Consider the following 25,168-nt stretch of genomic DNA (forward strand, 5'->3'; position numbering starts at 1 on the left):
GTTCAAATCAATCAGCTTCTGAATCAGAAAGACCAATTGTCATTTCAAACCAATACTGTAGTTATGATTGAGTCTCACCGACCTGTTCATCCACCTTCCTCTTTTCAGATGCTGAGTAACTTGCTGTGGATTTTTTCTCTCCTTTTTATTTCAGATTTCCGTATTACATTTTTCTTTCCATCTCGACAAGCGGTTGAATTCTAAACCACAAATGCAGAGCTTGAGCCTTGAAATCTCTTCTCTGGAATCTGAGTCTTTCTAAGGTATAGCGTCAGAAATCTAATGAATTCTGATGAAGGGTCATCAACCTGAAAGGTTAACTTTTTCTTTCTCCACAAATGCTGTCTGACTTGCTGAGTATTTCCAGCATTTTCTGTGTTTATTTCAGATTTCCAGCATCCGCAGTATTTTGCTTTTGATTTAGTGTTTAATTTTAACTCTGGGTAGGGGTCCGTTATTTTGGATTTTGTGGTGGCAGTACATGCTGATGCCCTTCATATTTTTTTAATTGAAGTGGGCTATTCTGATGTAATGTTCACAAAGTTAGAAGTTAACCTGCTGTCTCTTAGCACACCTGTACACTGTACGACCATCCATGTATACAACAGGTGTGACTGTCAAAAGTGTTTGCCGTACAGTTCCTGTAAAAATAGGCATGTTCTGCCCCCTACGTCTTGATGTTGGCTTTGTGGAGCACCTGTATTTACAGGGAAGCTTGTTGAAATCTGAGAATTGATCATTTTCATGCCTCTGAGCTTAAAATAAAAATCTATTTTAAGCATAAGGTAAATTTGTTTTGACATTGTGTTTAAATTGGTGAATGGTCAGCAGTGAGATGCGACCAATATCTCCAGTTCGGAATCTGACCAGAATTTGCCCGTCAACTTGTAACAAAATTTGCATTTATATAGTGCCTATTGCATTGAAACATCTGACTACTTGTGGTGTATTGCTTTTGACGTGCAGTGATTGTTGCATAAACAAAAATGATTGCCCTACTGCCCCAGCAACAAGCCACAAGTGACAGTGAGATGAATAATCAGTTATGTTTTTTGATGGTGTTGGTTGAGAAAGGAATGATGGCCAGGATGCTGGGAGGACTCCCTAATCATTTTTGAATAGTACCATGACATCTTTTAACATTCACCTGAACCAGTTAAATAGGTAGACAGGTCCTCTGTTTAACATCGCGTCCAAAAGCAAACATCTGCAACAATGCAGTACTCCCTCACGACTGCACTGGAGTTTTGGCCTTGATTATGTGCCAGAAACCTGCAATGGTCTTTGAACCCCATGGAGTTCTGATTTAAAGGCAAGAGTTCTATCCACTACTACACAGCAATTTATTCTCTCTTCCCTCACTGCTGGAAGACGGTTATCATTTGCTCTGCTGGCACTGACCTGTCCTCCTGCAGAAATTTTAATTTTGGCCGGCCAGCTGTCTGGCAACACGTGAGAATGCACTTTCACGCTTAAGAGTCTTAAACCAAAGTGTAGGTAGAGTTTCTGTTCACAGGGCTAATTGGAGCAGAGTGTGAAGAATCTCCTTTACTGAGGCTGAAAACATGAAGTATATTTTGCAATTTCCTCTCCTGTCAAGTATGAGTGGCTGATGTACTAAGTAAACGTATCTGTGGAGGTGATGTCCCAAATTGAAGGGGGAGCCTTATGATGTGGCAAACTTAGATTTCCAGAAGTTCTTTGATAAAGTATTGCATGAGAGACTCCTTTACAAATGATGGTCAGTGCGTAAGATGTGCATGCGGATTAAGGGAGGGAAGAAGATGGTAATCATAAGGGGAGCTAGGTTGCAATATGGGGGAGGTGTTGAGTGCATTGCTGGAATTCTTGGTTCTTGTATACACATTCGATGTGGAATTGCAGTCTTAATACAAGTTTGTTAAATCTTCAGAAGACACCAAGCTAGCAGAGGAAATTTTGGATTCAGGAGCCAGCAAAATCTTCAGCGAGCTCAACAGGGTTTGCACTTAGGCAATTGGGTAAGTGAAGTTAAATAGGGAAAAATGTAAGGTACTGCATATTGGAAGTAAAAACCGAGGAGACACATGTAATCCATGAAGGGATAGATTTTACTAAGGTGGAAATTGAAAGGGACTGAGGTGTGGGCTTCTCGATCACCATTCCAATATGAGGTAGCAACAAACCTATCAAAGAGGATACTAGGCTTCATCAGTTCAAATACCCAGAAGTTATGTTCAAACTGTACGGTATCCTGGTCAGGCTGCAGCTAGAGTACAGTTCTGGTTGTTATGACATTGACTCATTTGGAGATCAATCTTGTTTCTAAACATGAAAGATACTTTTAATATTCCTTCATGGAACTTTGGTAGCTAGCCACCAGGTGACCACTTTAATTGTCAACTGTACTGATTCCTGAAATGCACTTTATTTGTGTCTCATCATCTATCTCGGTGCACTGCTTAAGTTCTGTTAGTTGTCTATCCCCATAGGTGCTGATAGCACTTCATATTAATGAGCTGGCTGTGTGAAGGGGGCAGAGTTAATCAGCTGGGATTGCCATTGGGTGCAGTATATCCTCGCTCTGACAGAGAGTTGCTTTGTCTCACAGGAGTAAACAATGCACCTGTTAGGCCTTTGAACCCTATTTTTGATTGACTGATTTATTTATTGAGAAGGTATCTTCTTTGTTCTTTTGTCCCAATTTCACCGTGAGGGACTATAATTAAAGGCCTCATGGTTTCTTTAAGTGAACATCTGCATTGTAGTTGACAAGCTGGGGTGAGTGGAAACACACTGAATATCCATTTCCCATATAAGCTTTTCCTTACAGATGTGAGCGCCAAGTTAGAGAATCATAGAATCGCACAGCATGGAAGGCGGCTGTTTGGCCCATTGTGCCTGCCAGCTCTTTGAAAAGAGCTATCCAATTAGAACCATTCCCCCTGCTCTTTCCCCAGAATGACTGGCATTTTGATACAAAAACAGAAAATGCTGGAAACACTCTGCAGGTCAGGCCGCATCTGTGGAGAGAGAAACAGTTAACATTTCAGGTCGATGACCTTTCGTCATTCGAACATCTTCCAGTTCTGAACAGCTTTCAAGCAAGTACAGAGCAAAGGAAAAGGTGGGGTTAGGGGTGCAGGGACAGAACAAAAGGGAAGGTCTGCGATTGGGTGGAGGGCAGGAGTGAATAAATAATAAAAGGGATGATGGGACAAGGCAAAAGGGGATGATAATGGGACAAGTAAAGAGACAAAAGATGGGTCCAGAGGAGGTGTAAATGATTACAGCAGAGGGGGACATTTTGATCATTATTTTGAAGCAGATTTTGTAAGTTAAATCACAGTGGTTTGCTGTTTTTTTTGCTGTTATTTGACTTTTGCTTTTGCTAAATGTGCTGATCTGGAGCATGCAGACTGATGTATGGTTTAATCGGCAGGGGTGTTATTTGTCTGTAAGCTGAAGAAAGTAAGCGAGTTCAAGGTACTGTTTTCCAGCAGCTTACATGGTTTATTGTTTCCCATGGCCGTATTATGTCAATGGGTACATTGTGCATGAGACAATGCTTAAGTTCAGAGGAAGCAAGAGCTTGTTTCTGGGAGTGGCCGATTGTGTCGGGCACAAGGAAAGATATCTGGCGGCAGTCCAACTCATTCCAAATTATCTCGAGACAAGGGAGCCAGGGAAGAGCAAGAAGGCTGATCCATGAGTCAGAGGGAAGAGCTATGAAGAAGATTTTACAAATAGGTCTCCATCCTTGAAAGTAGACGTCTTAGAGAATATCTTGTGGAGCTATTTAATAAACGTAACAGGATAGAGAAAGTAAACCCAAAACAATACTTTCAGATAGAAGAGGGCACAAGTTTCAGGATGCAAAGGACAATTTTAGAACTGACTTCAGGAAGTATTTTTTACACAGAATGTTACCACGGGTTGGCAGGATACTGGATTTATTTAAGAAATTGCTAGAGGATAGAAATACTGTGTTATATTATTGTACAAATGCTTAATGTGCTCTTATCAAATTCTTCTCTCTGCAGATGTTTAAGGGTTAACCTCATGCATCATCTTCCCCCAACCACTAATAATGCTAGCCCCTGCGGGTAGCCAGACGGTAGCGTTCGTACTCTGGAAGGGTAAAATCAAATAGGCTGTAAGGCCTTCCTCGTCCAAACCTACTTTGTTGGTAAGTTGTTGCAACGTGTTTTGCCAGCAGGTGTCATTATTGCCTCTATTATTAAGTCATTTTTGCTTTTAAAAACCAGCTTTCAGAAGCATTACTGCTGCTTTCATGTTTGAAAAACATAACTACTTTTTATTATTAAGAATATTTACATAGAATTATATTACATAGCCTGTTTCTGTGCTGTAAAATTCTATTTGGCCCAACTGGTCCATGCCAGTGTTTATGCTCCACACGAGCCTCCTGCCACTGTACTTCATCTCACCCTATCAGCATATCTTACTATTCCGTTCTCCCTCATGCATTTATCTAGCTTCCCCTTAAATGAATCTCTGCTATTCACCTCAACTACTCCATGCGATAGCGTGTTCCACATTCTCACCACTCTTTAGGTAAAGAAGTTTCTTCTGAATTCCTTATTGGATTTATCAGTGACTATCCTGTATTTATGGCTCCTAGGTTTGGACTCCCTCACAAGTGGAAACATTTTCTCTACATCTACCCGATCAAACCCCTTCATAATTTCGAAGACCTCTATCAGGACATGCCTCCCTTTCTCATTTCTAAAGAAAAGAGCCCCAGCCTGTTTGGCCTTTAGAAAATAGATTGTGGAACGAGAAGAAGACATTCATCCCAACAAAACCCTCTTTTCACAGCCCACGTACAATCCATCCTATCGTGGACTCGACACTATCCATGGTCCATGTACAATCTATCCCAGCATGGACCTTACACCGTACACGGTCCATGTACAATCTATCCTCGCGTGGACCTGACACTGTACATGGTCCATGTACAATCTATCCCAGCATGGACCTTACACCGTACACGGTCCATGTACAATCTATCCTAGCGCAGGCCTGACACCGTACATGGTCCATGTGCAGTCTATTCTAGCGCGAACCCGACACTATACACGGTCCATGTACAATCTATCCTACTGTGGACTGTGCATCCCCTGATCTCCAAAACGCTAATGAACATAACTCCAGAATGTTCATCCATCCTCACATCTCCACTATTCAACCAGGTTTGGTGCTTTCCGTTTGACACGTTTTCCTGGGATCCGGATTTCACATCGAGTTAGTGCACTGCATCGCTCAGTCATCTGAGTCTGGTTTTGAACTCATCCAATGTAGGTCTTTCCTTTTTGTTGCCTTTATGCAATTTTCACCCTGATGGGCACCTCGGAACAGGAGGCAATTCAGCCCCTTGAGCCCGTTCCGCCATTCAGTTAGATCGTGGCTGATCTGTATCTTAACTCCATCTACCCACCTTGGTTCCGTAACCATTATTACCCTTGAGGAACAAAAATCTATCCATCAGGCAATGTAGTGATGCTTCTCAGAGTGATTTGTAACCTTGCATTGTGAATACGAACATATAAAGAGAAACAGGTTTGTTTTTTGATAATGACTGTGCTCCTTTAAGTATTTGCATGAAAATCTTTAAGTTCACCACTTAGGAATATCCAGAGAGCAGCACCACAGTAAACTAAAGAATGTTTTCTTGAGTTCCTGCTGATCTGACGGATATATATACTTCCTCTGCTGCTGGGTCTGATTCCAGAAGAGTCAAGTATTGGAATCTGGATTTATTTATGTAGCTAGGGAGACTGATAACCTTTATAAATAAAAATAGGGCTCACACGATTTGCTCAGCAAGTTTATCCTGTGGGTCAGAGCCATACAGACCTATGCAAATTCCAGGTTCAATCCCTGGTAAATTAGTCAATCTCAATTTGGGCAGCGCTAAGAGTGCGACAGCTCTCCTCAGTCTTCCCGCGATAGTGAGGTGAAAATCAGCCAGGGTTCTCCATCCTAGTTACTTTCTAGCAACTCTTGTTGAAAGTCTGTGGGGGTAATCTTAACTTTGGGCGACATTGAATTGGCCACTCGATATTCCCTTCCACTGACATCGATGGGTGTGTAATGGGCAATCATTTCAATATTGCTCGCTTTACACCAGCATGGACCTGACACCGTACACGGTCCATGTACAATCTATCCGAGCGCAGGCCTGACCGTACATAGTCCATGTGCAGTCTATTCTAGCACGAACCCGACACTATACACGGTCCATGTACAATCTATCCTAGCGCGAACCCGACACTATACACAGACCGTGTACAATCACCCGCCCACCCCCTCCCCTGTGTGTGTGGATGTTGGGAGAGGACAGGATTGAGCTCGGTTTGATGCCCACGTCCCCTCCCCTTTCCTGGTCAAGTATCCTTCCAGCGCTCATTAATACCCAGTAAGGTGAGGTACCAGAGGGCACCTAGTGCCCAGAAAAGCATATCCCAGCAACAGTGAACACCTTTCAGAAGAGGAGAGGACAAAATTGGAGGAGGGAGTTTATTTTTGTTTGCTTGTGCAAGTTGGCTATTTCCATTATGCTTCTCTGCATCATTTTTGTGAATGTTCCTTTTATTGAAAAAGCAATCGTCAAGGTCCATACCACCGCAATTGGAAAAAAAAACGAAGTAAATCAGAAAGTGGTGATCAGCTTGTTTTGAATAGCCTGGCGTTCCAAACCTTGAGATCCTAAGAAAGAATAAGTCAGTGGAGGAGACTGTGAAATGAGTTTTGATTTTAACATACGGTGCAGAGGAGGACTATAGGATGGCACATTTGGGCAGTTCAAGGAACTGTTCATAATATTGATGAAATGGAAAGAGAGCCGAGAAAGATTGCGATGGGGGCTAAACGGGAGCAAGAGATTGTTTATCAAGCAGCAGGCTTGTATCATGTCCAGGAATGTAGGTTGATATTGTCCTTTGTCAATAACTAGTTGTTGGGGTTGGAAAAAACCAAAGCTGATTGACGTGTGAAAGATCTCTCAAACGTGATAGTTGCCTACGTGAATTTTATTTCGTTGAAATGACATACTCACTAATGTAAAATCAATCGTACCCGAAGCAGATTTCTGATTTAATGGACTATGAGACCTTTTGCGATCCCACGGTCAACTGTACATCACACATAACCCATTCTGTTTCGCTGGATTCAGCAAACTCGCATTAATATTAGTGTCATGTAGTATCCCTTAGTCACCAAAGCCTGAAATATGAGCACAATGCATTCAATATCATGTTAAAGGGCATGCACAGGAAGGTCAGTCATCGTCTGTTCAAGAAAAGCAACCAAGCATATTCTGATTGAAATGTCCTGACTCAAATATTTTTCTCTTTTTTTTGTCTTGTAAAATTACATTCTAGTGCATTGCGCCATTGAAAAGAAACGAACAATTAACTTGCATTCATATAGCATCTTTCATAACCTCAGGACGTCCCAAAGTGCTTTACAGCCAATGAAATACTTTTGAGGTGTAGTTTTTTTTTATTCGTTCATGGGATGTGGGCGTCGCTGGCGAGGCCGGCATTTATTGCCCATCCCTAATTGCCCTTGAGAAGGTGGTGGTGAGCCGCCTTCTTGAACCACTGCAGTCCGTGTGGTGAAGGTTCTCCCATAGTGCTGTTAGGAAGGGAGTTCCAGGATTTTGACCCAGCGACGATGAAGTCACTGTTGTAATGTAGGAAACAGCCAATTTTCGCACAGTAAGGTCCCACAAACAGCAATGCGATAATGACCAGATAACCTGTTATTTATTGATGTTGGTTGAGGGATAAATATTGGTCAAGACACCGGGGAGAACTCCCCTGCTCCTCCTTCAAAAAGTGCCACGGGCTCTTTTACATTCATCTGAGAGGACAAACGGTTTAATGTCTGATCTGAAAGTTGGCACCTCCGACAGTGCAGTACTCCCTCAGTACAGCACTGGAGTGTCAGCCGAGGTTATGTTCTCAAGTCCTGGAGTTGGACTTGAACCCAGCACTTTCTGACTCTGACGTGTAAGTGCTGCCCACTGAGCCACGGCTGACACCTTTGCAACATTGAGTTGCAGGACTTGCATTTTGGAGTCACAAATCCAACCCTGTCCCTCCTGCCCCACCCATCACTGCCACTACAGTCACTTGCCATTCCAAAGAGGCGATGGGGGGGCAATTTTCAACATTCACCCATATCGGGCGGGCAGCGTGCGAGCGATCGCATCCATGCCCCCCCGCCCAGTAACGTGAGGCATGAACTACTTGCAAGGCCGGGACTCATTTGCATTGGGTCGTTGAGCTGCCAAGTGCTCAATGAATACTGACCGGCAGCTCGCCAATCCAGGGGTTGGGGGGGGTGGGCAGGGGGGAGAAATCTGGCTGTTGCATTGCAGAGCTGAGCCAGTGGAAAAGGGTGGGGCGGGGGGCACTATGTGGTGATGGGGAGGGGGGAAGGAAAAATCACTGAGCAGCCAGCAGCAGGTCACAATATCTTTGGGGACCTGGGGGAGCATTCCTGCTCCCCGCTGACCCTGCAAAAAATACACAGAAAAGCTTTCAGTGGCCGTTGTGTGAGTGGCCTGCAGCTGTCCCTTTTAAGGACCACTGCTTCAGCCAATCAGGGCCTTGTACCAACAGACAGATCGTGCTTGGCATTTTTTGCCCTCGACGGGAGCAACCACAGGTCCCACATTTAATATCTTAGAGGACTGGCAGGCCAGGCCCATATTGCCAGAAGCTCAGCTGTCCGTCCAGATGTGGAATAGCGTATGGGGATGAGAGGATTTGAACAGGAAAAGAAATGAAAAGTGAGGAAATAAGACCCAGGTCACTGCTTGATTCAATTTGAGCTTCCAAAATTGACATTAAAAAAATTGCTGGATATTGTAGCTCTCAACATTTTGTTTAAAGTTTTTTTTGTAACTGTCAAAAGAAAGTCTAGAGCATGTATACTGTGGCAGGAATCGTATTCTGAGTGTGTTATTTAATTTCAGCCTCTGTTGGTCACCCCCATAAGTGTCACTGCCTGACGAGTGCTCCCAGCTCCCTGCCCCTGGGTCTCTCGAGAAGCTTGCACGTTGATCTTGTGCTGTCGCCCTCAGCACGTAACACAAGGGGAAGAGCGGGCTCTCCATTGTTGGCGTCTCTTCTTGAGCACGATTGTTCCAGAGCCCCAGCACTTGGAACAGTCTGCTGTGAAATGCACCTGAGCCTTGTCGGGTAAGGTCCCCTCTGATTTTAACTCTGGCTCGGAGGAGCAACTTGCCTCAATTTGAAATGGCTCAAATGGAGGTGAACAACTGTCATGTACAAATGTGGTAACACGCTTTGTTGGGGTGGGGGGGGGCGGGGGGGGATCATTGTTTTTTTAATGATTAAGATTTCATGGAAATTCTTAACTGTACAAACGAGCTCTGTTACAGTTATCAAAGAAAATACTACCTGTCCAAAGATAAGCCAAAATGCAATTGTTGGGATTTTTTTGTCCCATTGCAAATTTTTTTCCACTGATTATTTTCTTTCTTTGCTGCTTATTGTGGAGACCTGAATGCCACAGAGTCAGTGACCCAAACGTCTTGCTCTTCTGTTTGAGTCAGAGGAAGTCTTTAGGCTATATTTAGCTGCTGCACGATACCTCCCCTAGATAGAGGAGGAATAATCCCATCGGGGTTTCGATGGCTCCAGTCACCTGATCTCCCGGTGCTCTTTCTTCTCAGCCTTCAGACACCATGGAATGCAATCATTATACTGATATTGTGGGGAGCAAATGAGTCAAGCCTGTTATAATTCCTTTGATGGGTTAACTGTTTAGGACTTAAAATATTTTTCCTCCCGATTTTTTTTCTCCCTTTCTCTTCTGAAGGTTCTGATTTTTGCCACTGTGCAGTTACATGGGCACCAAGTAACCTCTGATACCACACTCATTTTCCTATGGGTGAGCCAGGCCAGTGAGTGTTGGCAGGTCAAACAACTGTACTATTTGTAAACTCCTGAAAGTTTAATACAAGTCAGTGGCCTAGGCAGGATTTTTTTCGAGGTGGGGGAGGGGAGTGGTTGAATATGAGTTTGCCGGATCAAACAAAAGTACTTTAAAAGGTCTATTTTTCAAAGAGGAATCTCATAATGAGGTTCAAAAAAATATTATTACTTCCATTAATCTAACAATTCAAATAAAGCAAATGAAAAGGAAAAAAAAAGTCTTGCCAGACAAAAACTCTAAAGCCTGAAGTCCGCGTGCTGGCTATGTGTCGCTAGTCTATAAATAACTTCACGACTATTCACTTCAATAACCCGGTGAACATTTACAAATGCAAGTCCAACTAATCGGTTTTCACCGGTCAAATTGCGGAACTGACCAGCTCGGGAAGAACATCCGTTGTTTCTGTGTTTCTATCAAGTGATCCAAAAGAAGGGTTAGGAACATAGGAACAGGAGTAGGCCATTCAGCCCTTCGTGCCTGCTCCGCCTTTTGATAAGATCATGGCTGATCTGTGATCTAGCTCCATATACCTGCCTTTGGCCCATATCCCTTAATACCTTTGGTTGCCAAAAAGCTACCTATCTCACATTTAAATTTAGCAATTGAGCTAGTATCAATTGCTGTTTGCAGAAGAGAGTTCCAAACTTCTACAACCCTTTGTATGTAGAAATATTTTCTAATCTCGCTCCTGAAAGGTCTGGCTCTAATTTTTAGACTGTGCCCCCTACTCCTAGAATCCCAACCAGCGGAAATAGTTTCTCTCTATCCACCCTATCTGTTCCCCTTAATATCTTATAAACTTCAATCAGATCACCCCTTAACCTTCTAAACTCCAGAGAATACAACCCCAATTTGTGTAATCTCTCCTCGTAACTTAACCCTTGAAGTCCGGGTATCATTCCAGTAAACCTACGCTGCACTCCCTCCAAGGCCAATATGTCCTTCTGAAGGTGCAATTTCCCCACAATTGGTTGGTCCAATTAAATCAAAAATAATAGAAATTTTGGGGTCCTTTGGGGTAAAGAAAGAACTTGCATTTATATACCATTTTCACATCTTCAGGATGTCCCAAAGTGCTTCACAGCCAATAAATTACTTTAGAAATTCAATCGCTATTGTTTTGTAGGCAAATTTGGTAGCCAATTTGTGCACAGAACAGTCCCATAAGCAACAAATGGAGCTGAATGAACAGTTAATCTATTTTGATGGTGTTGGTCGAGGGATGAATGTTGGCCAGGACACCAGGAGAACTTCTTATTCTTTGACTAATGCCACGGAATCTTTTACATCCACCTGCACGTGCAGATGCTTTATCTAAGCAATGGGACCTCTGCCAGTACAACACTTCCTCACTACTTCAATCAATTGTCAGCCTAGATTATATTCTCAGGTCCTGAAGTGGGGCTTGAACCCACAATCTCTTTGAATTGGAGGCAAGAGCGCTACCAACTGAGCAAAGTTGACCCCTTATAAGGAATTGGCACTCCCCAATCACTGCACGTGATGTTACTGTGTTCAAGTACAAAACTTTTGATACTAATGTTCTGCTCTGGTAAATATTCTTTCCTTTGTCTGTTTTGTTCTTTCTCACTGACCTGTGCTTGCCCTGGATGAAGCTGCACTGCAGGCCAGAAGTTGGTAAGAAATCTGTAAAAAGCAGCATTGGAATTCACCTTATCTAGCAGGAAGGGATCATGAAGAGAGCGGCTAACAAAGCTTCACAAAGCATGCGTGCTGCAAAGTCCATACATGATGAATTGTAACTCATCGGAGAGGAAGGGGAAAAATGGGAGGATAAGTCAATATGAAGTACGCTCATATCTCCTGATGTCTGATTAGACAGGATCACTGGGAGAATGGACACCAGCACACCTGTGCTCTAAGCCGTCCAGACCCTAAGCTCTGGAATTCCCTCCCTAAACCTCTCCATCTCTCTGTCCTCTTTTAAGACGCTCCTTAAAACCCACCTCTTAAACCAAGCTTTAAGTCACCCATCCTCCTTCTTTGGCTCAGTGTCAATTTTTTCTGATCACGCTCCCGTGAAGTTGAAGGTGCTATATAAAATGTAAATTGTTGCTTGGAGAACATCATTTTAAAATGGGAGAGGAGCAGCAAGCAGTCAAAGTCTGTACCAATCAGCTGCATTTTGCAAATAACATCCAATTTAACATGTCAATGGCATATTGATCCACTCAAGTAAAAAGTGTAAAATGAAAAGGCACATGCCCATTGTTTTTTTTAAAAAAGGTTTTTCTGTCGCTAATAAGGACACCACAACAACCTGCATTTATATAACGCCTTTAGCGTAGTAAAACGTCCCAAGGCGCTTCACAAGAGTGATTATCAAACAAAATTTGACACCGGGCCACATAAGGAGTTGTTTGGTCAGGTGACCAAACACTTGGTCACAGAGGTAGGTTTTAAGAAGTGTCTTAAAGGAGGAGAGGGAGGTGGCGAGGCGGAGAGGTTAAGGGAGGGAATTCTAGAGCTTAGGGCCTAGGCAGCTGAAGGCACGGCCGCCAATGATGGAGCGATTAAAATCGGGAATGCACATGAGGCCAGAATTGGAGGGGCGTAGAGATCACGGAGGGTTGTAGGGCTGGAGGAGGTTACAGAGATAGGGAGGCCATGGAGGGATTTGAAAACGGATGAGAATTTTAACTGGGAGCCAATGTGGGTCAGCGATCACAGGTATGATGGGTGAACAGGACTTGGTGCGAGTTAGGATTAGGGGATCAGAGTTATGGATGAGCTCAAGTTTAAGGAAGGTGCAAGGTGGGAGGCCGGCCAGGAGAGCATTGGAATAGTGGAGTCTGGAGGTAACAAAGGCACGGGTGAGGTTTTCAGCAGCACATGAGCTGAGACGGATGATGTTACGGAGGTGGAAGTAGGCGGTCTTGATTATGGAGAGGATATGCGGTCGGAAGCTCAGCTCAGGGTCAAATAGGACACTTTAAATATTAAAGGCCGCAGGAAAAACAGAAAAACATCAACATCAGAAAAGAGAGAGGATTGGTTAACGTTTGTTTAGAGTCCCTGCCTTTTCTGTTTTTAATTTCAGATTTTCAACATTTGTAGATTTCTTCTTTTGGTCTTTTAAAGGCTTCAGCCTTACATCGAATAATTTCTCCTCAAATGCCTCCCATTCTCAAAATCAACGGACAGATGGCTGAGGAGCTGAAATTTTGACCGCCCATTTGAAATGTGAAGCTCTTATTTTTAGCGAGGATTAGTTTAATTCAGAGCGCTTTCACTTGATGCGTTCTGTGAGGTGAGGAGGAACACAGCCAGGAGCTTTCAGAGAACGTTAAGGGAAAACAAAATTAATCTCGAAAAGACCAAATTCCTGCTGAACGATTAATTCATTAAAAATATCAGGCTGAGAAAGAATCTTTAAGAACTTATTTTTGGTTTGACCTTTTTCTGAGTTTGTCATTTGTTTTTCTTGCACTCACCTCATGGAAATGCCTTAACTCTGACAGGTCTTTCCACTCTCACACATTTTCACAGGAAATCCATTACCAGCACAAACCTTTCTTGCCCTACCCAGATTTTAATCTGATGAACCGCCTGTTTTCTTTGAAATGATTTGCAGTGACAATACCGCACTGTGTTCCTCCTATCAGATCCCCATTAAGAAAGAAACCTGTGGAAAATTCTTGGTGTTGCAATCTCAGCTGCACAGCTCACACCTTTAACGGTACTGCTGTAAATCCAGACCCGTTTTGGACCCCAGTAGGCACTCTGAAGTCAGAAGAGTTGATTGTGAGGGCTAAAGAGTGCACTTTGCACGTGGGCGAGCTTAAATCTTTCTCCCCTCTCCTGAATAACAAAAGATAGGCACTTGATAAATGCACATCATGTCACGTCCCGTCCCAAAGCACTTTACAGCCAATGAAGTATTTTTGAAGTGTAGTCACTGTTGTAATGTAGGAAACATGGCAGCCAATATACACACAGCAATGTCCCACAAACAGCAATGAGATAATGACCAGAATATCAGTTGTTTTTTGGAATGTTGGTTGAGGGATAAATATTGGCCAGGCCACCAGGGAGCACTCACCTGCTCTTCTTCGAAATAGCACCATGGGACCTTTTATATCCACCTGAGAGGGCAGACAAGGCTTCAGTTTCACGTCTCATCTGAGAGACGGCAATTCAAAAGTGCAACCCTCCCTCTATACTGCACTGGGAGTGTCAGCCTAGATTATGTGCTCAAGTCTCTGGAGTGGGACTTGAACCCACAACCTTCTAGCTCAGAGGTGAGAGTGTGAGCCACAGCTGACTCCGAAAGTGCAGACTCTTGCTGGACTACAGTTCCCCAGGCACCTACCACCCTCCAGTACCCTGCCCAAAGGGTCATTATTCATGTACACAGTGAGTGGCAGCAGGCTATTCAGCCAATGAATGCCTTGGAGAGGGTGCAAAGGAAATTTAACTGGAATAGTAGCAGGGATGAGGGACTTCAGTTATGTCGATAGACTAGAGAAGCTGGGGTTGTTCTCCTTAGAGCAGAGAAAGTTAAGGGGAGGTTTAATAGGGGTGTTAAAAATTATATGGGGTTTTGACAAGTTAAATAAGGAGAAACTGTTTCCAGTGGCAGAAGGGTGGGCAACCAGAGAACACAGATTTAAGATAATTGGCAAAAGAACCAGAGGGAAGATGGGAATTTTTGTTACACAATGAGTTGTTATGATCTGGAATGCGCTGCCTGAAAGGTCGGTGGAAGCAGATTCAGTAGTAACTTTCAAAAGGGAATTTGATGTATACTTAAAAAGGAAAAATTTGCAGGGCTGTGAGGAAAGAGCAGGGGAGTGGGACTAATTGGACAGCCCTTTCAAAGAACCAGCACAGGAACGATGGGCTGAATGGCCTCCTTCTGTGCTGTATGATTCTATGATTCTAATGCATCCTCTCTGGTCTTGGGGACCGATCGGGAGGCATCAGAGCCTTGGGGAAATTCACTTTGTACTTTGAAAGGTGTGAAAGTGTGTTAAAGACTGTAAGGCTCACGATCCGAGTTGAGGGTAGGTCTGATCAGTCTTCATGAAAACTGGATAACACGGATCATCCGCATGTTATCTTATAATTGTGAAGTTTTCTTTTTTTTTTAAACTTGAGAACCTAAGATAAGAGGCCAAAGCCCACAGTGCAGAACAAAAGCAAGGTTGATCATGGGATAAATCAAGAAGCAGTGATAAGTGATTCCTAGTTTGGGCTTTAAAGCTGTTAGATTTTAGGAGGAAAGGTGAAGTGAGGAAAATAAAAAGTTCTTCGGTTTTGAGGTCCTGAAAAAGAATGAGTTAGAGTGTGAGAGATTTTCAAAAGTACAAATGTTGAATATGTAACATAGAAGCGTAAAATGCTGGAAATACACAGCAGGTCCATCGGCATGTGAAAAGGGAAAAGTTACGTTAATGATTCAGGTGGAGATACTTGGGGGTGAAATTGGTCTTTGCCAATAGGGTGAAACGGTCTCATAGCGAATCGGTCGATGGGTTTTGCACCACACTCGATTTTCTTTTCCACTGACATGGTGTAAAGCAATTCGCTCCGAGCCCCGCTGACAAAGGCCAATTTCACCCCTCTTTGTCAGAACTGGAAAGGGAAGGTGGGCAAGGCCCTTCAAAGGATTGATCAAAACAAGTAAAGCTTGCTGCTGAATACTAGTTGAGAGCGTTGGCCAGTGCCTGTAATCGCCTGAAAATGAATTAAAATAAAACTGGAAAGAGATGGAGACGGAGAGTCTTGATTTCAGCACAGTCGAAGTTACTGGCATGACTCGTGAGCCTCAGGCTTTAGTTGCAGAAGATTTTACATCTTGTGACTCGTTGCACAATATATACATAGAATGTGGAGACGGCATTGGCATCAGCAGGGCCTGTCCTGTCGCATACTGTATATTGGAGGAGGACATGTAGTTGTACTGATTCATTACCTTTGCTTAAATTCCTTCTCTGTTTGTTTTACCTGCATGTTGAATTCTCTGCGGTCGGCCACCTTTAGAAATGATTCAAAAACATGAGACTGCTGGCACCACAATTTGACACATCATCCGACTGGAGTTCCACTTTGTCAGCACTGTGGTCATCAGGAATCTCAGAAACTTCACAAGTTCAAATATTGCTACATTCTTAGAATCAGAATCATTCGGCCCATCGTGCCTGTGCCGGTTCTTTGAAGGAGCTATCCAGTTAGTCCCACGCCCCGTGCTCTTTCCCCATAGCCCTGCAAATATTTCCTTTTCAAGTATTTACCCATTGTATTCTTAAACTAGGATGAGCTACAGAAAATGGTGGCAGTGTCAGTTTGGAAGATGCTATAGTTATATTTTATTGGTGTGCCAAAGTATGCTGTCTCTTGGTGGTTTCTGTTTAACTATCGCTCTTGTTTTTTTGATTTTAACGAAAACCTAAAATCATCTGCTTTTCATTTTTATTGAAGCACAGTTCTGTTAATGTGTACAGCAATAAATATTAGATATTTTTTCCAATTTCTTTTCCTCCTATCCAGAATACATGCTGGAATAAAAAGAAAGAAAGAACTTGTATTTATAAGGTACCTTTCATAACCTCAGGACATCCCAAAGCACTTTACAGCCGATGAAATACTTTTTTGAAGTGTAGGCAGGAAACACGGCAGCCAATCTGCGCACAGCAAGGTCCCACAAACAAGCCCAGACCAAAATCTACCCCTCTGCATTTTCTTTTCTCAAATCCCAGTTTCATATCGCTTTATATTCAATGTAACATTTTCCGCTACAGCTGTGCACATGGACATGGATCATTGGGGGAGATTTTCATCTTCGACCCTTAGGCAATAATCTGACGGAGCAGAAATCAACGGAATGAAAATCAGGCGGGTTCTACAACGGGCGGGCAATCTGCTCCGCCAGATTACCCCCCCCCCCACCCCGGGCCAGGCCAGGCCAGGCGGTGAAGACGAAAATCGACCATGTTGTATTGTTTGTCCCAACACCAACCAAATTAAAACACCGCGGAGGACCTGGTGATGAGCAGAATGAGATATCGGCTGCCAGGGCTTGTTTCAAACTGGGCTCGGTCAGCAAATGAAAACCCTTTGCAAATTCCACAGCCCAGTAAACTGTGAAGAGACTAAGACCAAGGGGGGATACTCGTGTACGAATGCTTAATGTGTTTGTCTGAAATTTCTCACTCTGCTATTGTAGCGAAATCAGATTCAGTGCTGCACTCTATCATTATTACCGGTCTGGAAATAGACCAAATTCCTAGAGTATTATTGTGTGACCATACATAACTTGAATAAATTTAACAACCAGATTTACTAGAATTGTACCGGGGATAAGGGACTTCAGTTATGTGGAGAGACTGGAGAAGCTGGGGCTGTTCTCCTTACAGCAGAGAAGGTTAAGAGGAGATTTGATGGAGGGAAAAGCCACCATGTATTGTACAGAATGTATTAGAAGATATGTACTGTGTTTTAAATTGTAATGATGGGATTGGAGTGTGTACGATCTGTATTGTGTTGTTTTGAATTGTAATTGTGTATTTACAATGAACTGTGTGTTTCCTTAAATTTTATGAAATAAAGTATATTTTGAAATTTAAAAAAAAGAGATTTGATAGAGGTGTTCAAAATCATGAACTGTTTTGATAGAGTAAATAAGGAGAAACTGTTTCCAGTGGCAGAAGGGTCAGTAACCAGAGGACACAGATTTAAGGTGACTGGCAAAAGAACCAGAGGCGCCATGAGGAAACATTTTTTTACACAGCGAGTTGTTATGATCTGGAATGCGCTGCCTGAAAGGGCGGTGGAAGCAGATTCAATTATAACTTTCAAAAGGGAATTGGATAAATACTTGAAGGGAAAAAATTTGCGGGGCTATGGGGAAAAAGCAGAGGAATGGGACTAATTGGATAGCTCTTTCAAAGAGTCGGCAGAGGCACGATGGGCCGAATGGCCTCCTCCTGTGCTATAACATACTTCGATACGATGATTGTCAGAAATTTGTCAAAGCAGAAACCTTACACTACTGGATGTCAAAGTACAAGTGAGAAATTCTATCATAAATATCATCTGTTTTATCTCAAGCAGAGGAAAGGTACAGAAACAGCTAATTAATTTCACATCTCTCCATTCCCAATCCTCTCCCCCTCCCTCCCCAATTTGCATTTTTGGGAGCTGGGAGAAAAAACTTTTTGCCCTTTGTTTGTAACAAAATAACAATATATAACACAAGTGCACAATAGATTAGCAATGTGGAGTGGCATTATAGAAAATCCCCAGCCCAGATGATATTTGTGAAACAGGCCACTAGATGGGGGCACTTTGTGGAAGCTCTCACTGTTTCCCAACGTCACCGACCAAAAATGCACCTGGTGTAAATGAGGGAGGAGGAGGAGTGGGAATGGAGAGATATGAAATTAATTAGCTGCTTCTGTACCTTTTGTCTACTTTAGATAAAACAGATGATATTTATGATAGAATTTTTCACTTGAACTTTGACGTACAGGAGTGTAAATAAGAGCATTATATTATTTTGCTTTGACAAATCCCAGCCTTCTGACAATTCATTCAGATTAAGCATGGTCAAATAATAATACTTTGGGAATTTGGCCTCATTTCAGGTTGGCAAGAACGTTAAAGTGCTGCACTGAATCTGAATTTATTTATGCAAACTACGCAGTACTTCCTTCCAAGGGCTGGATGCAACCCTACGATAAATGTAGTTTTCATTCGGTTTGAAGGGAAGGCTAGATCAGGAAAGAAGAGCCTCTCGATTTGTTGGTAGACTTTATGCCACGAGATGGCAGATGTGATCCAGCAGTCCGGCAAATCGGCACAAAATCAGAAATCCAGAAGAAAGAGAGGTCAAAATTTAGTGCGAAGAAATGCACCTTATTATTTGTCGTCAAATTCAATGCTCCCGACTCAAAAAGGGCGTTTTTGTTGCTCGCGCTGCATTGATGGAAGATGAAAGAATAGAAACATTTGAACTAAAAAAAAAGAATTGTTTTATGACCTTGAAGCAGGTTGTGACCCATTGATCCCAGGTAAGTGCAACCCAAGGTTTGTGGGAACTTCAGGTAGATATTCAACTTGATGCTCAGGATCAGCTGTCCATCACAGAAACCGTCTGATTTTCATTTCTATTGGTGTCAGCTGTGGCTCAGTTGGTGGCACTCTCACCTCGGAGTCGGAAGGTCATGGGTTCAAGTCCCACTCCAGAGACTTGAGCACATAATCCAGGCTGACATTTCAGTGCCAGTGCTGAGGGAATGCTGCACTGTCAGAGGTGCCGTCTTTTGGATGAGATGTTAAACCGAGGCCCCGTCTGCCCTCTCAGGTGGACGTAAAAGATTCTGTTGGCACTATTTTGAAGAAGTGCAGGGGAGTTCTCTCCGGTGTCCTAGCCAATATTGATGCCTCAACCAATATCACTAAAACAGATTATCTGATCATGTATCTCATTGCTGTTTGCGGGATCTTGCTGTGTGCAAATTGGGTGCTGCATTTCCTACATTACAACTGTGACTACACTTCAAAAGTACTTTATTGGCTGTAAAGTACTTTGGGACAACCTGAGGTTGTGAAAGGCGCTATATAAATGCAAGGCTCTTTTTTATTTCAAATGACCCACCTTGTCTTCAGAAGACAGCAGAATAACACAACGCTAGACTTTGGTTTAGGTTTTAACTACCAAACAAAGTTATTCATCTGTGGAAGAAAATGTGGAAGAACAAGTGAATAGTAGCAGTAACACAGCATGTATGATAGAGTAGTTTTTAAGCTGAGTTAGCCAGTAGAAATTAATAAATAGTTAACAACAACTATGCAAAACTATAATAAATAATATTCTTCTGTAGTGGTTCTTTGACAGAAGCAAACTAACTTGGCTATCTCTCTTTGAATACTTCAAAGGCACCAGGACCAAGTAAATTTAAATGATTGTTAACTTCATAAAAAGCTGCTAATCAAACACATACTGGGGGTAATTTTAATTTTGGGCGATGAGTAAATGGGACGATATTAGATCGGCCGCCAGTTATGCATCTCTCCCTATTTTTGTTTCCAATGGGAATGTGCTACCCTTACAACAACAACCTGCATTTATAACGTGCCTTTAATGCAGTAAAATGTCCCATGGCGCTTTGCAGGAACGTTACCAAACAAAATTTGACACCGAGCCACATGAGATATTAGGACAGGCGACCAAAACCTTAGAATCATAGAAGTTTACAACATGGAAACAGGCCCTTCGGCCCAACATGTCCATGTCACCCAGTTTATACCACTAAGCTAGTCCCAATTGCCTGCACTTGGCCCATATCCCTCTATACCCATCTTACCCATGTAACTGTCCAAATGCTTTTTAAAAGACAAAATTGTACCTGCCTCTACTACTGCCTCTGGCAGCTCGTTCCAGACACTCACCACCCTTTGAGTGAAAAAATTGCCCCTCTGGACCCTTTTGTATCTCTCCCCTCTCACCTTAAATCTATGCCCCCTCGTTATAGACTCCCCTACCTTTGGGAAAAGATTTTGACTATCTACCTTATCTATGCCCCTCATTATTTTATAGACTTCTATAAGATCACCCCTAAACCTCCTACTCTCCTTGATCAAAGAGGTAGGTTTTAAGGACCGTCTTCGATGAGGTGAGTGAGGTAGAGAGACGGAGAGGTTTAGGGAGGGAATTCCAGAGCTTAGGGCCAAGGCAGCTGAAGGTACGGCTGCCAATGATGGAGGGATGAAAATCGGGGGTGCTCAAGAGGCCAGAATTGGAGGAGCACAGAGATCTTGTAGGGCTGAAGGAGGTTACAGAGATAGGGAGGGGCGAGGCCATGGAGGGATTTGAAAACAAGGATGAGAGTTTTAAAATCATAGCGTTGCTGGACCGGGAGCCAATGTAGGTCAGCGAGCACAGGGGTGATGGGTGAACGGGACTTGGTTCGAGTTAGGATACGAGCAGCAGAGTTTCTGAAAGTGTCACTGAACCATAATTAGTCTGGACGTGGCCATTAAGGAATGAACTCAAAATGCTCAAATTCCTAAGTTCAATCCAATTATGAAGCATCCCCATCAGATAACCAAATACAATGCTCTCTGTCCAACAAAAGCACTGTTATATAAGAAAGGCAGACATAGAATGAGAAAAGGACATTTGCTCCATCATATCCAGCAGAGCAGAAGAGAAGCTTTGAATCAGACCGATGGCCTGGTTTGAATCCATTTGCTCTTGAGCTAATACTAAACCAACATCAGGACATAGAACATTTCGCTTGGATCGAAGATCGGAGATAATTAAGTTACCATTTACACTCCGCTTTATAATTGCAAGCAGCTGTAAATTTGGCACAAATGTGAATTTACAGCTGCGGTTAAATGAGGCTTCAGTCTCCCAGAGGAAGGAAGGGTTGTGTAGATGCCTGCAGCTGTGAAAAGTGGAAGGAGACAAAAAAAGATAGCACGATAAGCTGAACTGCATGACAAAAAGGGGCATTGTCAGCCCTTGAGCAGTTGTGCGAAAAGATTTAGGGCCCGGTTCATCAACGAGCATCAAGATGGTGTATCTTTACCATTTTGAGTTGATATTTAATTGGAAACTGCCATTTCACTCTGAAGATATCATGAAGTTGTTTGTGGATGGTATCCATCATGGGACAATGGCTCGTCTAGTCTCTTTCTCTTCTTGAATGGTCACATGCCACCCTCCGCTCCACCGCTGAAGATGGCTGGTTTCCTTTTCCCCCAAGTTTTGTCTTTATTTCATAACTGGATCTCAAGTAGGTTGTATGCATCGGTCATACAGTAGTAGCTGCAGATCAGCTGAAGGTGGCCAAGTGCTAAACTGAATTAAAGAGGGCTCATTCAGAATGGATCAGAGAATCTAAAATTATGTCTCTTTTCATTGCTCTTGACACTGACAAAGCTGCATTTTTATTGTCCATCCCTAGTGGCCCTGAGAAGCAGGTGGTGGGGGACCATCTCCTTGAACCACTGCAGTCCTTGTGCTGATGGTGGTCCCATGATGAAGATAGGTACGGAATTCCAGGATATTGACCCAGTGATGGTGAAGGAGGAGTGATAAATGTTCAAGTCAGGATAGGGTGTGACTTGGAGGGGAACGTGGAGGTGATGGTGTTGCTCTTGCCCTTGTTGGAGATCATGGGAATGGGAGGTGCGGTCAAAATAAGCTTGGTGAATTGCTGCAGTGCATCCTGCAGATCATATATCGTGCAGCCACAGTTCACCGCTGGTGGAGGGGGTGGATATTGATTTCTAGAGGCATAAAGACTGACTAAGAGAACTGCTCTGTCCTGTATGGTGCTGAGCTTCTTGAATGTTGTTGCATAGTCCATCACACTGCTCTCTTGAGCCTTGTAGATGGCAGAGTGACTTTGAGGGGCCAGGAGGTGAGAACATAGGAACATAAGCAGTAGGAGCAGGAGTAGGTCTCGAGACTGCTCCACCATTCAATACCATGGCTGATCTTCCACCTCACTCCCACCCTATCCCCACATCCCTTGATTCCCTCAGTGTCCAAAAAAAGTGCTCATTCTCTGCCCTGACCTTGCAGCCATGTTATTGGTACGGTGGCTCCAGATAAGCGGATCTGTGGTGATCCCCCGGATGCTCATGGTGGGGGATTTGGTGATGATGGTGCTGTTGAAGGTAAGGTGGAAGTGTTTGGGCCTTCTCTTGGTGGTGATGGTCATTACCTGGCACTTATGTGGTGCGAATGTTACCTGCCAATGGTCAGCCCAAGCCTTGATGTTAACCCATGGGGGTGAGTGCATGTGGTTCCATTGGATGTTTTGATTGACAGTTGCCACAATGTTTTTTTGTTGGTACCTTTTAAACAATGTAAGAATGATCAGCACTAAAAAAGTCTATGGAGATGGCACTGATTTTTGAGAAATCTGTGCATCCATTAAGTAATAGTTCTCCGATCCCAACAAAATATTTCTTCCAAGTTTTCTTCTCTTCTCTCCATCCGTCTTCTGAAGACACTCATGGATGAAGTTATGTTGGGGCAGGTTTCGGCAGCCCTGAGGTACCGCAACCAAGTAGGGCAACCATGCATGAACCTAACCAGTGAGTATCAGCAGGCATGTTTGACAGTGGTGGGTATTGCAGTAGAGCCCGATCACCACGTCACCTCTGCCCGGAATATTTTACGGCTAAAATACCCCCGTTTATGTCATTTCTCTGGTGGTTCTGCTGAAGTTACAGAGGGAGGTCGGGAGAATCCCATGGAAATTCAGGGTCCTTGACATTTATACACCTACACCTTTTTTTTAATTCGTTCATGGGATGTGGGCATCGCTGGCGAGGCCGGCATTTATTGTCCATCCCTAATTGCCCTTGAGAAGGTGGTGGTGAGCCGCCTTCTTGAACCGCTGCAGTCCGTGTGGTGACGGTTCTCCCACAGTGCTGTTAGGAAGGGAGTTCCAGGATTTTGACCCGGCGACGATGAAGGAACGGCGGTATATTTCCAAGTTGGGATGGTGTGTGACTTGGAGGGGAAAGTGCAGATGGTGCCTGCTGCCCTTGTCCTTCTAGGTGGTAGAGGTTGCGGGTTTGGGTGGTGCTGTCGAAGAAGGCTTGGCGAGTTGCTGCAGTGCATCCTGTGGATGGTACACACTGCAGCCATGGTGCGCCGGTGGTGAAGGGAGTGAATGTTTAGGGTGGTGGATGGGGTGCCAATCAAGCGGGCTGCTTTGTGCTGGATGGTGTCGAGCTTCTTGAGTGTTGTCGGAGCTGCACTCATCCAGGCAAGTGGAGAGTATTCCATCACACTCCTGACTTGTGCCTTGTAGATGGTGGAAAGGCTTTGCGGAGTCAGGAGGTGAGTCACTCGCCGCAGAATACCCAGCCTCTGACCTGCTCTTGCAGCCACATTATTTATGTGGCTGGTCCAGTTAAGTTTCTGGTCAATGGTGTCCCCCAGGATGTTGATGGTGGGAGATTTAGCAATGGTAATGCCGTTGAATGTCATGGGGAGGTGGTTAGACTCTCTCTTATTGGAGATGGTCATTGCCTGGCACTTATCTGGTGCACCCTCAATGTTACTTGCCACTTATGAGCCCAAGCCTGGATGTTGTCCAGGTCTTGCTGCATGTGGGCATGGACTGCTTCATTATCTGAGGGGTTGTGAATGGAACTGAACACTGTGCAATCATCAGCGAACATCCCCATTTCTGACCTTATGATGGAGGGAAGGTCATTGATGAAGCAGCTGAAGATGGTTGGGCTGAGGACACTGCCCTGAGGAACTCCTGCAGCAATGTCCTGGGGCTGAGATGATTGGCCTCCAACAATCACTACCATCTTTCTTGTGCTAGGTATGACTCCAGCCACTGGAGAGTTTTCCCCCTGATTTCCAATTAACTTCAATTTTACTCGGGCTCCTTGGTGCCACACTCGGTCAAATGCTGCCTTGACGTCAAGGGCAGTCACTCTCACCTCACCTCTGGAATTCAGCTCTTTGGTCCATGTTTGGACCAAGGCTGTAATGAGGTCTGGAGCCGAGTGGTCCTGGCGGAACCCGAACTGAGCATCGGTAAGCAGGTTATTGGTGAGTAAGTGCCGCTTACAAAACAAACAAAATGGGTGGAATGATCCCTTATCTTATCGGAGTTTATGCTATCTATTCCCTATAGAGCAGCAAACTAGTTTATTAGCAGCAAAAACAGCTAGGATATTACTCAGAATGGAAAATTATGGTGAATGGTTTTCACTGTTCCAGGAACTGAACTTATGCACAAAACTCTGTTAAAAAAAATGAATAGACCTTTTAAGCACTGCAGAAAACAAGAGAAGGAGAAAGCGATCATCACAGGAAACTGTGTGCAGGAAATTAATAAACGTTGGGTTTTTCTAGACCCTGGTGCCAATTCCTTTCTGAGGGTCAAAGGTTGTCAGTTAAGCTCATTCGTCGTACTTAACCTCATCTGTTACCATGTCATCGCCTATTTGTTTAAGTAATCCTAGCTACTGAGGTTTACTTGTTGCTATGCAGTATTCTCCATAGCCTTATCGGAAATATTTTCTTGATGACTTTTCCATTCTCTCCAACATTTACAGTGATGTGTGTGTAGATGTTATGAATTTTGTTCCTAAGGCAACAGGCATCATTGCTATTCAAAAAAATATATATTTTTCTACATATTTCCACATGTAGCGTGAAAAAGGAAATGCCTTTCAA

At 43.6% G+C, this 25,168-nt stretch overlaps 1 long non-coding RNA gene across 2 annotated transcripts; it reads left to right on the forward strand.

The window, feature by feature from the left end:
• The first annotated feature begins 45 nt into the window (after positions 1-45).
• Positions 46-17,517, forward strand: LOC137342868 (uncharacterized). 2 transcript variants are annotated; one of them, XR_010967380.1, is made up of 4 exons: positions 46-263; positions 1,913-2,000; positions 4,023-4,168; positions 16,740-17,517. It is a non-coding gene; the product is annotated as an uncharacterized lncRNA (long non-coding RNA). The 2 variants fall into 2 exon arrangements; XR_010967381.1 differs by lacking the exon at positions 16,740-17,517 and adding an exon at positions 15,982-16,437.
• The last annotated feature ends 7,651 nt before the right edge of the window (positions 17,518-25,168 follow it).

This window comes from Heptranchias perlo, chromosome 26 (assembly GCF_035084215.1).
Source record: "Heptranchias perlo isolate sHepPer1 chromosome 26, sHepPer1.hap1, whole genome shotgun sequence".
Lineage (NCBI taxonomy): Eukaryota > Metazoa > Chordata > Chondrichthyes > Hexanchiformes > Hexanchidae > Heptranchias > Heptranchias perlo.